Source organism: Apostichopus japonicus, chromosome 17, assembly GCF_037975245.1.
Source record: "Apostichopus japonicus isolate 1M-3 chromosome 17, ASM3797524v1, whole genome shotgun sequence".
Classification (NCBI taxonomy): domain Eukaryota; kingdom Metazoa; phylum Echinodermata; class Holothuroidea; order Aspidochirotida; family Stichopodidae; genus Apostichopus; species Apostichopus japonicus.
This window is the reverse complement of record NC_092577.1, coordinates 8,600,326-8,615,723: the sequence shown is the minus strand read 5'-3', so window position 1 is coordinate 8,615,723 and position 15,398 is coordinate 8,600,326. Positions and strand designations below refer to the sequence as shown.

General features: G+C 40.9%; 2 protein-coding genes and 2 long non-coding RNA genes across 5 annotated transcripts in view; 2 read left to right on the top strand and 2 right to left on the bottom strand.

Moving 5' to 3' along the window:
• The window catches only part of LOC139985119 (uncharacterized), a 409,107-nt gene that overhangs the window by 34,657 nt on the left and 359,052 nt on the right, over nt 1-15,398 (top strand). The gene's annotated exons all lie outside the window — the stretch shown is intronic.
• LOC139985148 (cAMP-responsive element-binding protein-like 2) overlaps nt 1-15,398 on the bottom strand; it is a 246,692-nt gene that overhangs the window by 59,484 nt on the left and 171,810 nt on the right. The window lies entirely within an intron of this gene.
• LOC139984854 (uncharacterized) lies at nt 5,885-6,737 on the bottom strand. The gene is made up of 2 exons (XR_011799209.1): nt 6,587-6,737; nt 5,885-6,556 (listed from the first exon to the last, which is right to left on the bottom strand). It is a non-coding gene; the product is annotated as an uncharacterized lncRNA (long non-coding RNA).
• LOC139984853 (uncharacterized) lies at nt 6,756-10,446 on the top strand. Its single transcript, XR_011799208.1, has 2 exons — nt 6,756-8,287; nt 8,998-10,446. It is a non-coding gene; the product is annotated as an uncharacterized lncRNA (long non-coding RNA).

The window sequence follows — 15,398 nt, the reverse complement described above, 5'->3', positions numbered from 1 at the left end:
TTTCTATCTGCAATTTGATATACATGTATACTGTTATTTCATAACATTTTGTTCTGTGCAGTCCTGGTGTGAGAGGGTGGGGGTTGGGTGGTGGCTACAGTTGTCACAAGTGGCTACAAGTGCCAAGTGAAAAAGAATGATACACTTTAACTTTGGATAAACAATGACTTAAACAAAGTGGATCTGGTAAGAACATTTTTCATGGAACTGTGGCTGGCTCTCAATGTCACTGGTTTTGTGTACACCTTACTTGAATAATGCTTCTTTAGCCATCACCAAAAACGAGCTAGCTGCTTAGAATTTATCTGCACTTATGATGCTGTCAGGTTGGTCTATTATCACCATTAATTATCAACAGGACTGTATTGACATTATGGTTTTGTGAATACAGATTAAGTACACACACCTATTGCTTGAACGTCCTCGGAATCAAAGGTTTGAAATCAGCAGCAGGCCGTTGGTTAGGTGCGGCCCTGTCAATCTTTCACTCCTAAAATCTGGCCCATTCATTCAAAAGGTTGCCCACCCCTGCAATGGGCCTATATCTGGGGGTCAGTGGCGTCGTGCCCATTGGGGCCCGGGGGCACAGCCCCCCCCAAAAAAAATCAAAGGTGTCATAAAATTTTGTCATAATTTAAAAAAAAAGTGTTTTCGAAATCGAAAAGTAGACTAAATATTCAATTGCTCTTTGATGGTCGTTGCGGATTTTCCACACACCTCAAAGACGACATATCGGGATTAGTAATGCCATTACCTTTGAATATGTTTGTCCTAAGCTCGCGTTTGATACAGTCTCAATTAACCTGGAAAATAATCACTTCGTTATCGCGCGTTTTACCTTAGGTTTCTCCACTTTCACTTTTTCTGCCCATGTTTTCAAACGGCATGGCTTTTTCTTCACCCAGTCACCACTTCTCACGGGCATGGGCGGCAAGGGCGGCGGAACCGGGGGGCACGTGCCCCCACTTTTCCCCAGGTTAAAAATGTGCCCATTTTCTACATAAAAGTTGAGGCTCAAGTTAGCAAGAGGCCAGGGAACCAGAATGAACACTCGGAAGGGCCTTTTTCCGGCCATCTGAGGGGTTTGTAAAACCAAAAATTTTCTACTACGCTCTGCGCCAACCGATGGTGGCGCTCCGCTCAGATAGTCGTGCATACAACTTTGCAACTCCTGGCTATGCCTCTGATTCTTAGTGAATATCTGTGGGTCAAAATCAAAGCTATTTCGAATGAAACAAATTTGTTAACATATTAACAAGAAATAAACTCTAAGTCGGAAGATTCCTACATTAGCAATTAGCATGATTTCGCCTCATTTTGTCTCAAAAGAAAACTTGTTCCTTGTTTCCCAATTTGCACATTGGATATTGCAGTGCTAGTATGCATATTTTCCTGAGAGGGGGGGGGGGGGGGGCGTTGATGGAGTGATGTGTGTACACAAATAAGATAATACAATAAGAGTTGTAAAGGGTACTAAATATAAGGCTGCATCAGTCCAATCGAATTGCTGCAAAGTGCCCTTTGATGTCGGTGCACCCCCCCCCAGATTAAAAGTGCTTCCGCCGCCCTTGATGGGCGGTGATCATGGATCAGCCAACACGAAAATGTTTCGATATCTTAAATGTTGGGCGCTTCTGGGAGACGAGGAATTGTTAAACTTAAGATGAACGATAGTGATTTTTCACCATCGATGAAAAAATACGATTTTATTCAAGAGTATTTTAGTTGGTTTCCATTTTACACATGTGAAAATTCAAGTCAATCCGATTTTTGGAAAGGCTTAAAAAAAATGCCTAAACTCGTTGATTTTTTAAACAAAAATTGGGCTTTTCGCGAAAAGCGATATGATGATCACGTGATCTACAGTGACATGTGACGTCATTATGATGATAACAGCGTGAGCTCGGCGTAGTGTACTTCAGCAGTGTGCACTTAGTGTGTAAGTTTAGTTGCAACCTACTCTATATTGGACTCGACAAACAACGTAAACCACTAGCAAAATCCAAGAAATTGCGTTGTAGGGGGATGCAACAGAACGAATAAGGACTCTATAATAAGTTTTTTCAATTTTCCAAGCGGAAAAAGTAGTGAGAGCAGGGGCGGCGATCTGTTTCAAATATTGGGGGGGACATTTGCTTGGATGCAGGCGAATTACTATCTAAGCGGAGCGCCACCATTGGTTGGCGCGCAGCGTACAAGAAAATTTCTGGTTTTGATAGCCCCCCAGATCACCGGAAATGGCACTTCTCGGGCTTGAAAACGACCAACCAGATGTACACTTTTGCCTGAGAACCAAGTTTTTCCTAATAGTTTTTTTTTTCATTCATAACCTTTTTCAAAGATTGTCACCAGTCACATGTCATGTTCGACCTCATTGCAGCTCCTGTGGATCATTGCTTTTGTAGGTAATTCTACGTAACGCCCCACAATACCCGTCAGCCCCACTTTTCAAGGTTTTAAGCCCATTATTTGTTCAGAATTTGAATAATAAATTCACTTCAAAACATACACATAATGTTGCACAAAATTTCATCTATGGACAATATAAAAAATATAAAAAAAAAACTCAGCCCCTACTAGACCTGTCGAAATTGCACGAGTAGAGGGAAGTATGATGAAGAATGTTGGTCAAGAAATTTTCGAAAATTCAGACACAGTTAAATTATTGGTGTACAAATATTAAAACTTCTTATAACGGCTACTATAAAACTTCGATATCATAGAAAATACCACAAAAATATGCTCGAGGGGGAGGGCGGTCTCCACCCTTCACCCCCTTCCTTGGCTACGCACCTGCGTTAAGAAATCTTGTAGGAAACAGGCCAAATGAAACCCAGTGAACCCATTTTGATGTGGATCATATATATATATATGATTGTATACGTACTTACACTCATACACAAGATGCAAACCAAATTTCATTACGGATGCAGTCCGTCTAGCTATTCATTTCGAGAAAAAAAAAGTAAAAACTACTTTCGGTCATATATATAGTAACAAATTGTGACACGGTTAGACAGGCGCCTTGCGAGGAATTTGCCAAGGGAGGGGCAAAGCTTGTACCCAGACTTTCTAATTGTAGCGCCACCATAAGTTGGCGCGAAGCGCAAAAGAAAATTTTCGCCGAAAATGCCTCCCAGATCGCTGGAAATGGCACTTCCCGGGCCTTGTAAGTTGCATCTAAGCATTTTCTATTTTGAAATTACTAGTGATATCATAAAAAAATACAAAACATATGCTTAAAAAAAACTATGCCACCAAATATTGGGGGGGATATTAGATACTATATCCCCCCACCTAAAATATTAGGGGGGACATGTCCCCCCCGTCCCCCCCATGATCGCCGCCCATGAGTGAGAGATATCGGAAACTCTGGATACGATTCATCGCACCAGGAGTTTCTCATGGCAAGAATGTGAAAGTTTGTTCTGCCCACTTCACAGAAGATGATTCTCGGGCCCAATTGAAATTTGCGTGTGGCAAGGTCACTAAAGTAATAAATGTTTGAAAGATTGATGCTTTTATGCCGCATTATTTATATATATCCCGATAAATGCAACAGTAAGTGTTGGAACTGGAAGACATGTCAGACGTGAACAACCTAATGACTATATGAGGAGAGAATCCACGTGCAAATTTCAATTGGGGCATGGACGTCGCTCAGGCAGTTTTTTGGGGCAGAGATGTGTTCATACCCTCCAAACCACTTTAAATGTAATACGAATAGGAAATGTGTGTATGCTCGAGCGAAATAAAACATCGTGTAAGTATTACTTACGGTAGCGCACACTGTCACTTATGTTTGTACAGTGTGAAAGTACCGTCTGCGGACCTACGTGAAGTTGGGCTAGAATCACTGGCGGATCCAGGGCCTTTGTTTGGGAGGGGCCAAAGTGGCATTAGAGTGATATGGGGGAGGGGTCTCAGGGGTCTGAAATTTTTTGCATTTCCAGGTGGCCTCAGATGCGATTTGGTGCAATATAGCACACTTCAACACCCACTCCATTTTGTAAACTTAATTTTGATTTTCCACCTAGCCTTAGATGCAATTTGGTGCTCCAAATCAGTTTTTTTTTCTCATTTGGAAATGAAAAAGGGGTTTTCTGACTTGCGAAGCGGGGGGCGGAATGATACTTCCGCCCCTCCATTTTTCACTGGGGGGGCTGGCGCCCCCCCAGCCCCCCGGTTCCTACGCCCTTGTGGGAAATCGTTGCGAAATCGCCGCAAATTTCGTAAAAAAAAACTTGTAAACACGTGGTGAAGAAATCGAGAAAAACTATGATATTCATTATCTATTTATATCTTGAACATTACGCCGGAAAATAACAGTTATGCTGACACGAAATGCACGCACAGCTCCGTACTGAACAGTTCACAACAGAAAAGATCATCACAGTGACGTCATTCACTGACATGAGGGCTGTTCAAGGTCGTTGCAGTGTTTGCAAATTCCTAAATTACGGAGGCGAAAAAACGATGTTTTCATTCCCTTTTTTATAACTTTCCGGTGTGCTATTTGGAAAATTAAAAAAATATGTTGCTTGGTAACATATAAACTACATTATATATGAAAATGAGAGATTTTTTTTCTGTCACTATCGTTCTACTTAAGGAATAAATGGCGATCACTTCCTTCGAGAATATTTCCCAAAATAAAAAATTGCCGGAAATGTTTATCAATTTTAGGGGTGTTGCTTTCTGCCATAATGCACGGGAAGTGCCGTTTCCTGCAATCTGAGGGGTCTGCCAGAAGAAAAATTTTCTTGTACGCTGCGCGCCAACCGATGGTGGCGCTCCGCTTAGATAGTACTTACGGCCGGAATACTCGAATCGATTCCGTCCCCCCCCCCCCCACGTTTCAAATCGGATTGACGCCCCTGCAGCAGGCTGTCGTCTGATGATTTGCATGCTACAGTACTGTACAACATTCTTACAATGTGCGTGAACACACTTGTTCTTAGTTAAACTTGGCAAATCGCCAAGAAACGATTGGCAGTGGAACGTCTCTACATGCATAGCTAAACAGCGAACAGTATCCAATGCACCGAGTCTTGTCTCGACATGTTTTCGAACAGTACTCAGTGCAACGTTTCCTAGCCTAATGTGCATAAAAAAAATGATATGTTACCCCGAAAGCAAGGCACGAAGTTTCCTTCTTGCTTTTTATTACTTCTGGTAACCGGAACATATCGGGGAATAAAATAAACATGTATAAAAAGGTTTTGCCCTTCAACATGAAACTATTCTCGTTTAAAACTTTCTTTCAGTCAAAGTTCGTAAACTTTGTACTCGTACTCGTAGGCCTACTCTGGATGTTTACAATAAACAATTGCATATAACGTGTGTTGGTTACAAGCGATCGGTTTACGCTACCTCCACGCTATGAATAGCGTTGTATCGATCGGTTCACCCCATTGTGTCGGTGGTGAATAGCGAGCGAGGGGAATTTGCGTTCCTTTATTTGGAGTGCGGGGAAAGTAGCGTTCCTTTATTTGGAGCGGGGTTAATTACAGATAAGCTGCGTTTTGCACTGAATCGCGCAAATCTTTACCAAGTTACTTATTGGCGGTACTGTAGGCTAATTTGTGCCGGGCGGTAAGGCTGAAATTGACCTTGAGTACCGGGCGGAAATTTTGACAGCTGGGTAGCACCTCCCGGCGCCGCCCGGCGTGGTGACAACCCTGTATATATATATATATATATATATATATATATATATATATATATATATATATATATGTATATATATATATATATATATATATATATATATATATATATATATATATGTATATATATATATATATATATATATATATAGCACTGGATTGGTATTTACGTTTACTTCTCCAAGTTGGTGCTTAGGTTTACCTGAGGTGAAATGATTGGATCAACTTGAAATTTTACATCAGTATACCTTATGGTACTAGGACTGCATATCAGTCGTTATAAGTTGCTACCTACTTTTTGGGTCATTTGGCAAGGAAAAATCCAATTGGTCAAACCCTTACGGTAAACCTAAGTCTTGCTCTCAAAGTATATCCCCCAGTTGGTATATAAGTTGACCTGACGTACAGGCATCCGTAGTTTTCTTGACAGTCGCAGTAGCCTGTATTCAGTGTATACGCTCTACACTGTGTACACTGTATACGCCAGGGCTAACGCTAAAGCATACCCGTAGGCTGCATTGCATGCAACCCAATAACAGTTTCGGCTAATATAAGATGATGTGTAGTATCTGTTCCCTCCCGATGTAAGGGGACTGGGCTTGAGATCGGGTCAGTCGTTCGCCGGGAAGTTTGGTTTTCGTGCCCAGGTTCTTTCCTTGTTGACTTTTTCTTAAAAAAAGTACCGTTAACACGAAAACGTCTCACCAACAACTTCAGGTAAGGTCCATGAGATTAGTCAATAAAGTTTGGTGATATTAATAACGTTGATATTATAACGTTGTTGCATACAGCTTCACGTTATTTGTTCATACCCATATTTCAATACTATAGTCTAGACTAGCTTCTAGCCTAAAACTTGTAAGGCCTAGCCTACGTTCGACTGTAGCCTAGGGCCATAGTCCAAGTCCTAACACTACCTTAGCATTGGGTCAAGGGTAAACTGGTCTGTAGTTTGAGCTACAAATTAATACCAACTGCCAGAGAAATTAGATTTCAAGTAGGTCAGCTTAACTTCTTAGCCTACTGTGCATGTATGTATCATATATGGCCTTAGATTTTGCTGGACAATTATGTTAAGTTGCCCTAATCATGACCAGATACTGTAGCATGGTGGGCTTTTAATTGACGCACTTAAGGATTTGATCAATGATATCTATCAAGGAAAAATCCAAATTACTCAACTGTATGTGTTTTTCATATGTGTAGTTCCTCAGAAATGTTCTGATCTCAAAATATTTAAGGTTCTGTGCTTATGCACCGTACAATTGAGCAGAATTTGACCACAAAATGTCTGCCGTGTCAAGTTCTTTCATACCCCTAAATTGACACATTTGTCGATAAGCTAACTGTAGTGTAGGCCTTAGTATACATTCATTGACTTTAGATGCTGTTTACTATGCTCTGAGCCTCTAAGCTCTGACAGGTCATGTCCCAGAGAGTAGTGTTATCATATTGAGGTAATGTTGGGTATTTTAAGGGTGTAAGATTTCCAAATGGCCAAAAAACGTGCAAAACTGGGGGGAGGGTGTTAAAAGCTTAAAAAATACCACAATTTGGTCAGCAGATACCTCAAATGGATTCAAACTCATGAAATATGTAATTCTGTTTGACTACAAAAAAAGTTTAGGTGGCCTGCTGTATCGTTGCTAGTAATAATTTAAGGTGCGTCAATTACAGGGGTGCGTCAATTATGAAGCCTTTACTATACTGTACAGTAGCTATGCCTAGATTATTAGAGACTGAAGTCACCATGCAAATGCAACTTACAAGTAGCCTGTATTGAATAAGATATGCTATAACTGCTATAACTTTTCAAAAAGTTCTTGGAAGTCTTTACTCTCCAAAATATTCTCAGACATTCTAAACACCACTGTACTGTAAGATGTCTGAATATCCCAGTGAGGGTATCAATAAAAACAGTTAAAGGATATAATACTAGAAAATCCAGCATCAAATTTGGGCCAATGCAGAGTACCTTTAATCTAAGTCTCTCAAGTGATGCATTGTGTTTCAAGTGTCTTATTTATAACTAGCCAAAATTTGTACAAAATAACAATGCCATGCATATTGAGTCAGTACATTTCCATAATGTAACTATTACAAAAGCTGAGTGCACCTAATTAAAAGTTAACATCCTCCAAAATATATATAACACAAAAATTTGATAAAGCCTTCTATCCCCTCCCTTGCATATACTGTAAGTCATTTTGTTAAGTCTATTTAGATCCATAAGTAATACCAAGTTGACTAAATGTGCAATATTCAGTGTTAAAGATCTGAGCTCTGTATTGGCCCAAAATATATTGGAGAGAAGTGTACAATAAAAATTGAAATAATGCACATCTACACTCTGACCATTTGATATTTATTTGATTGGCACTGTTAATGTTTTCTCAGACAAATTTGATGATCAACATTCTCAATCTCAAGATGAATGACAACAGCCCACTATCCAAGGGAATAACACTGTACGATGTAGCTGCCATGCAGTGAAAAAGTCAATGTTGGAACGGTTGCAATCATAGCTAGAGCACAGATGCCATCTGGGACAGACTGATGTGGTGACCTACTGCATCATTGACAGCAAAATGGGAGATATTTTCTGAATTAACCAAAAAGTAAGTTAATATTCTGTAGGTTTGACATCGCATAAACTTGATACCATAGGACTCTATTATCTCAAATACGAGTAACATCTGAGGTAATTTATTCCAAAGTTATGGAATGAAGAAAGAAACAATCAGAAGGGATGAAAACTTTTGTATGATCTGGTTAATGTGGTGGTATCTTTTCCTCTATGTCCATAGTATTTAACTACACTAGAGCTATATCCACTCTCTGGTTTTTAATCTTAAAGGTCAATGCAAGACAACACCAAATTGTCAGGCTAGGTCCACATAAAATGTACTTGCATATTTAAATTTTGAAACCTTTACAATTGGTAAAGCTTGAATGACTTGCAAATTTTAAAAGCACTTGCTATGGTAGGGAGCTATTTCAGCTCCAATTGAATGCATGGCTGCATAAATAAAATGTGTAATGTTGTATACAAGGCAAGATGAATCAAGAATTAATGGGCCCAAAATGGGATGGATAAACGAATTGAAATTTACAGTGAAAATAGTATATATGAAAGGTTGTGAGATGATTAAAATATTGGCTGAATTACAGGAGATTTAGTTTTGTAAAGCAGTTCATTGTTTTCTTCATTTGTAGAGTGTGAGGTCTAATCGGTAATCGCAAAACATTCCAAGCTATATTGCGCGTGCTATAATTGGGACCAAATCAGCATATCTTTAAGAGAAAGCTTTTCTTTTTGTACCAACAGATGGATAGATCTACAGGCTAATACAGCAAAGGATATGCTCTAATTAGAAATGCCAGGCAAGATTATCACACAGTTTACAGTGGGGTGAATACAATCATCAACCAAGCTTTTCATCATGCTGTACATAGTGGTATACAGTAGCTCCTTGTTGGGCTTATCAATTAAAAGCTTGCATAGAAGCCGATGCCAAGCAAAGCAAAAGTATGTCCTGTAAATCGCGAAGTAGATTCACACATCTCATGTATATCCTCTGGGACACAGCACATCTTTCAATGGAGTTAGGAAGTTGCTGGGAATAGTTGTTGGATTGGCACAGTAATGTAGTATTTGCTTCACATAAATGCAGAGCAGTAACAGAAAACTAACTAGTTCCAGGATATGTTACACTGTTACACCATATAAAAGATAGAGGAAATTAATAGTATAAGCTTCAAGCAGACAGAACCAAGAGAATGCAGACCAGTCTTAATGGGAAGTCTTCTACATATTTAACTGTATAAATGGACTCATTCTTTTGCAATGTACTTCTTGAAATATTTTAGTTTGGTGACATTGTGGCACTACATGTTTTTGTAAGTATTAGGGAACATTTGCAGCTGCTTGTCAAGAACATGGAACTTGTTATACAACTGAAGTGGTCCTGATGCTTAAGTGTTGAGGTTACTGGATATTTTGCTGCCTTACCTTGCTTTAACTGTTCTTAAATGCATTTCTCATGTTTTAAGATGTTTTAATTTTGTATTCCAAGCAAGATCAGCAAGCCATAGTACAGTAATTTTCAACAACCACCACACAGATACTTGTGCAGGACTAAGGGTATTTGTTAAGCAGATTACTATTATAAAAATCTTTCAAACTTTTATCCCTCAAAATCTCCAGGGGTACACTGCATTGTTTCTGAACCACAGTTTCACAATTCTACAAGTGGGGTTCAGGGGTTATGCTATGGGAAAAGTTTACAATGTTAGGCCTGACTTAATTACTGAAAGCTTGTGGTCTTTTATTACACCAAGAACCAGTTTATTCTTTAAACAAAATTAAATTATTTCCCCTCAAAATTGAGGGGAGTGAATACAGCAAAGGCACATGCAACTAGCACCAATGTCATGGAAACCTAGTGCAGCCCAATGAAACATACTGTAAAACCACAACACTTGTAACTATAGGTATGAAATTGTGCAATCCAGGGGTATAGTGTATAATTTTGTCCCTCCAAGCATGGAAACTCCATGATATTGTGGTAATTTGCATTGGTTACGGTATTAGATACAGCCTATACTGGTAAGTCTAGATAAATACTTGAGGTATAAGTTAGTTCCCAAAATGTTTCTCATGTATGAGAGAGGTCAGTAAATTGAGGTCATGAAATAGTGCAAGTATCCTGGTTTATGTGAAATAAATCTTGTGGAAAATATAAACTGGGATTGAAAATACAATCAACTGCTTGAATATGATTGTACAATTTTTATTGTGTCTCGTCTTTTAATATCATGCTAATCTCCACTACTGTATGTGTTTGGTAATAAGCCAGATTTCTGGGTAGAAGTTTAAAAAAACAAATCGTCAACAATTTTTGATGAATTTTAAGCAATCGCATTCACTGCCTCTATCTCTGTTTATGTTTTGAGTCAGCAACACAGTATACTGTACAGTAGTGAAAAGAAATGGACACTTTCTGTTGTATTCCTGATCAATTGAAAATTGTTTGTTGTTTGACTGTTTGTAGCAGTATTCCTCTGAGGAGTGAAAAAAAATAAACATACAGTGAACAGTTGCAACTGCGCATGCATTTATACATTACTTAAATTATGTTCTGATGCAATTCATGTAATATTCACTGTCGATTTTAGTTCAAAACTGCCAGTATACCATTAGTTCCTGAGCCATAATTTTTTTGCTTTAAAAATCTGGCCTTGAGTGTATAGTATTTTGTCAAAAACATAAAAGTGGAGGGGCTGCTTATCATCATTCCCTGAACAGGCATTACCCAATTTGTTAACTATAATGGTAACATATCAAAATGTCTGGGGACTTGCCACAGTGCTGACAATTTTCAAATATTTCCATGGTTCCACCAGGGATGTTAGAGATGGACAAACAACATTTGAGCTTTCTTTAACGTTTGTTTTGTGCCGACATTAATACTGTTTTTGGTCCAATACTAATACCTAAATAGGGTGACAGGACAAAATCCCCCCGGACAAAGTCCCCCTAGGACAAAATCCCCCAGAGCCAAAATCCCCCTGGACAAAATCCCCCTAGGACAAAATCCACCCAAGCCAAAATCTCCCCAAGCTATAAAAAATCCCATCAATTCTTTACAAAAATGTGTCATCCCGGTCCCCGGTATCGTCATCCAATACCGTCATCCGGTACCCTCACCAGTATTTCCATTGGTACTCTCAGTGGTACTCTCAGTGGTACTCTCAGTGGTTCCCGGACCAGTACTCCGACCATACCCCGACCGGTACCTTAATAGTGAGCCTGACAGTTACCCCCACCGGTACCCCTCCCTGACCAGTACCCTGGACTGTACCCCGGCCGGTACCTCGACCGGTATCCCAACTGGTATCCTGAAAGGCACTCTGACACATACTCTGACACGTACCCTTACTAGTACTGGTACAATAAACAGTAATTTGACCAGTACCTTGACCGGTCCCTTAAATGTCACACCATGGAGCTATATCCCATGGCCACACTAACAGGTAGCCTCGCAATTACCCTCAATGATCTCCCGACCAGTCCCCTGACCAGTATCCGGACTGGTATCCTGACCAGTACCCTAACCAGTACACTGAGTGGAACCCTGACTGGTAGAGTGACCAGTATGATGACCGGTACCCTGACCAGTCACATGACCAGTACGTTGACCGGTACCCTCACAGGTACCCTAACAGGAGCCCTCACAGTTACACTCGCCAGTACCCTCACTAGTACCCAGGTGCGTATCCAGGGGGGGGGCGTTGGGGGCGCGCGCCCCCCGGGTAAGAAAAAGAGGAGAGAAAAAAAGAGAAGAAAAAAGGGGGAAAAAGAGGAGGAGGAGAGGAAGGAAGGGAAAAGAAAATGAAGAAAGAGAGAAAAAGGAGAAAAGGGGGAGTAAAAGAAAAACGCGAAGACATCGGGAAGAGAAAGAGGAACAGTGACATCATTACAGCGCTGAAGGGTAGCCAGTGACGGATCAATGATTTCGTAAATGTGTGACTCACCCTACCCCTTACACCGACAACTCCATTTTTTGACGTTTCCATTTTCCTCTCTCACTAATGATCTATATATATACTATATATGGTCTATCATAACGCGTGTGTAGAATTGTGCTATGAAACCAACTGTGGCTGGTCTCGAACTCGACAGCGTCGTCGGGGAACATGACGATTTTTGGGATGGGGGCGACCGCCCGCCCCCCCCCCCCCATTCAGCATTTTTTTAAATGATATCGCTAAGTAATTTCAAAATAGAAAGTGCTTAGATGCAACTTACAAGGCCTGGGAAGTGTCATTTCCAGCGATCTGGGAGACATTTTTGGCCAAAATTTGCTTGTACGCTTCGCGCTAACAAATGGTCCTGGGTAGTGCCATTTCCAGCGATCTGGGAGGCATTTTCGGCCAAAATTTTCTTGTACGCTTCGCGCCAACCTATGGTGGCGCTACGCTTAGATAATTTGCCTACAGGCTTCGCCCCTCCCTTGACAAATTCCTCGCTACGCGCCTGTTTGAATTTGTAACGCAAACAGCAGATATCACATCATATCAGTGAGCATGAAAATGGCGTTCCAGGATGAAAAGCCTCAAAACTGTCCGACTTGTCTGAAAAAATAACCAAAAATTTTCGCGCGCGCTCAACGTGTTAATGTCAATATCATATAAGCAAGCCTCGGTTATTACATCGCATGCCATCATGTACCGTACGTTCCGTTAAAATTGCGCAGTATACCGCGGGATGCTAATGTAAACAACGACATGTCTCATGTAGATGTATAAAAAGCATGGAGGTCCAATTATGTCAAAACTCTCTTTTACATTAGTAATGGCGAATTAGGGGCTGCACCCCCGCCGCGCAGTGGCGGAGCGTCCATACGGTCATGGGGGCGGATGCCCCCCTGACGGACTCAAATGGACTGCTGGCGCCTTTTTCAGCTCTTTACCACTTTTTACTTATTCTAGATTATTGACTTTTTTATTGCGCTCTCATCTACTTATTGACATTTGTCACATTTTGTTGGTGTAATTTGGCGATGACACCTTATTCTTCGTTTATCTGCAAATTAGCCAGGCCCGGAAAGGGTCATTTCCGGCGATCTAGGGAGTATCTTTACTCAAAAATTTTCTGTACGCTACGCGCCAACCAGTGGTGGCGCTCCGCTTAGATAGTGTCGAAAGCGCCCCTACAGACCATTCTCGCCCCTCCTGACCAATACCCCTAGCTCCGCCACTGCCGCCGCGCCTCCTACGCCTATGTGTGTAGTGTTCGGTTTCGGAAATATCTGCTATTTTTTCATTTCCTTCAACCAAGTTTTATAATAGCCGTTATAAGAGGTTTTAATATTTGTACACCAATAAATTAACTGTGTCTGAAGTTTCGAAAATTTCTGATCAACATTCTGCATCACACTTCCCTCTACTCGTGCAATTTTGACCGGTCTGTTAGGGGTTGAAGGAAGTTTTTCTATATTGGTTGTCCATAGATGAAATTTTGTACAACATTATGGGTATGTTTTGAAGTGAGTTTATTCACGAGAAATGTGAATTTTCAAATTCTGAACAAATATGGGGCTTAAAACCTTGCAAAGTGGGGCTGACGGGTATTGTGGGCCGCGACATAGAATCACCTACAAAAGCAAAGACCCACAGGAGATGCGATCAGGTCGAACATGATGTGTGCCGGGTTGACAATCTTCAAAAAGGTTATGGATGGAAAAAAAACTATTAGGAAGTACTTGGTTCTCAGGCAAAAAGTGTACATCTGGTTGGTCATTTCAAGCCCGAGAAGTGCCGTTTCCGGTGATCTGGGGGGTATCAAAATAAGAAATTTTGTTGTACGCTGCGCGCCAACCGATGGTGGCGCTCCGCTTAGATAGTATTTCGCGCCCCCCGGGTTTGAAAATCCTGGATACGCGCCTGGTACCTGACCAATCCCCTGAACGGTACCCTAACCAGTGCAATGTCCCATGCCTTGACTGTCACACCTGGGCCATCCCTGGTTGTTGCAGGCAGGCTTTGTATGGGTCAGGGGGATATTGTCTGGGGGGATTTTGTCCTAGAACCCCTAAATAGCACTCAAAACGGATAATGGTACCAGACGGTACCTGTACGCTGTCTGCTAGATTCATACGATGTCAAAAGGCTAGAACATGCACTATAATACTGTTATCAGTCGTCAGTAGGTATATACCACACTCATCTCATATCAGTATTTGTTTCTAATGTCATAACAGGCAGTGGCGGAGCGTCCATACAGTCAGGCGGGGGGGGGGGCGGACTCAAATGGGAAGCTGGCGCCCTTTTCAGCTATTCACCACTTTTTACTTATTCGCGATTATTTACTTTTTTTTATTGCGCTCTCATCTACCTATTGACATTTGTCACATTTTGTTGGCGATGACACCTATACCTAAACGGTCATTTTACGGCGATATAGGGAGTATCTTTACTCAAAAGATTTCTGTACGCTCTGCGCCAACCTGTGGTGGCGCTCCGCTTAGATAAAGTCGAAAGCGCCCGTACAGACCTTTCTCGCCCCTCTGACCAATATCCCTAGCTCCGCCACTGGCTCCCAATCTTCTTCCCCGTCAATCCGTCTAGTGCCCCCCCCCCCCTTCCCCAACCGAACCTCGTATGTTAAAGGAATATCTAATGATTAGAGACACTTATTCTAATGTTAAATCAGCAAAGAGCAAGCAATAATGATTTTATCACTAAGATTTTTGTTAATTTCTCAGTTACACCGTCATTTAACTTCCCACTCAATCTTACACTCCCTGATACTCTTCCATCCCAATGTAGGAAACTTCATCGTTACACGCGTACGCAGCACGCAACGATCTTTGTTCTACTTAATTGATCCTAACTGAGTCTTTCAACTTAAAAGCATATTTTTTTCCCAAATAGATTAGTGAAAGTTACACAGTTTAATAAATTAGAAGCATCTCCTTGTTAAAGAATTGTATTATCGGCGTATAGTCTTCCGATAAGCGTAACTTAGGGTTGAAAGAAATCAGTGAGAGCAGGCAGTAATGATATAAACTTACATATATATATATTTTCAAATCTCTTATTGAACGAATTATCAGCCCCCTGGTTACATCGTCATTTATCATCCCTCCCCCATCCTGCCCTACCCTTCTTCACCTCACACACTCCGCTCTATGGGGTTAAAAGAAATCAGCGAGAGCAGGCAGT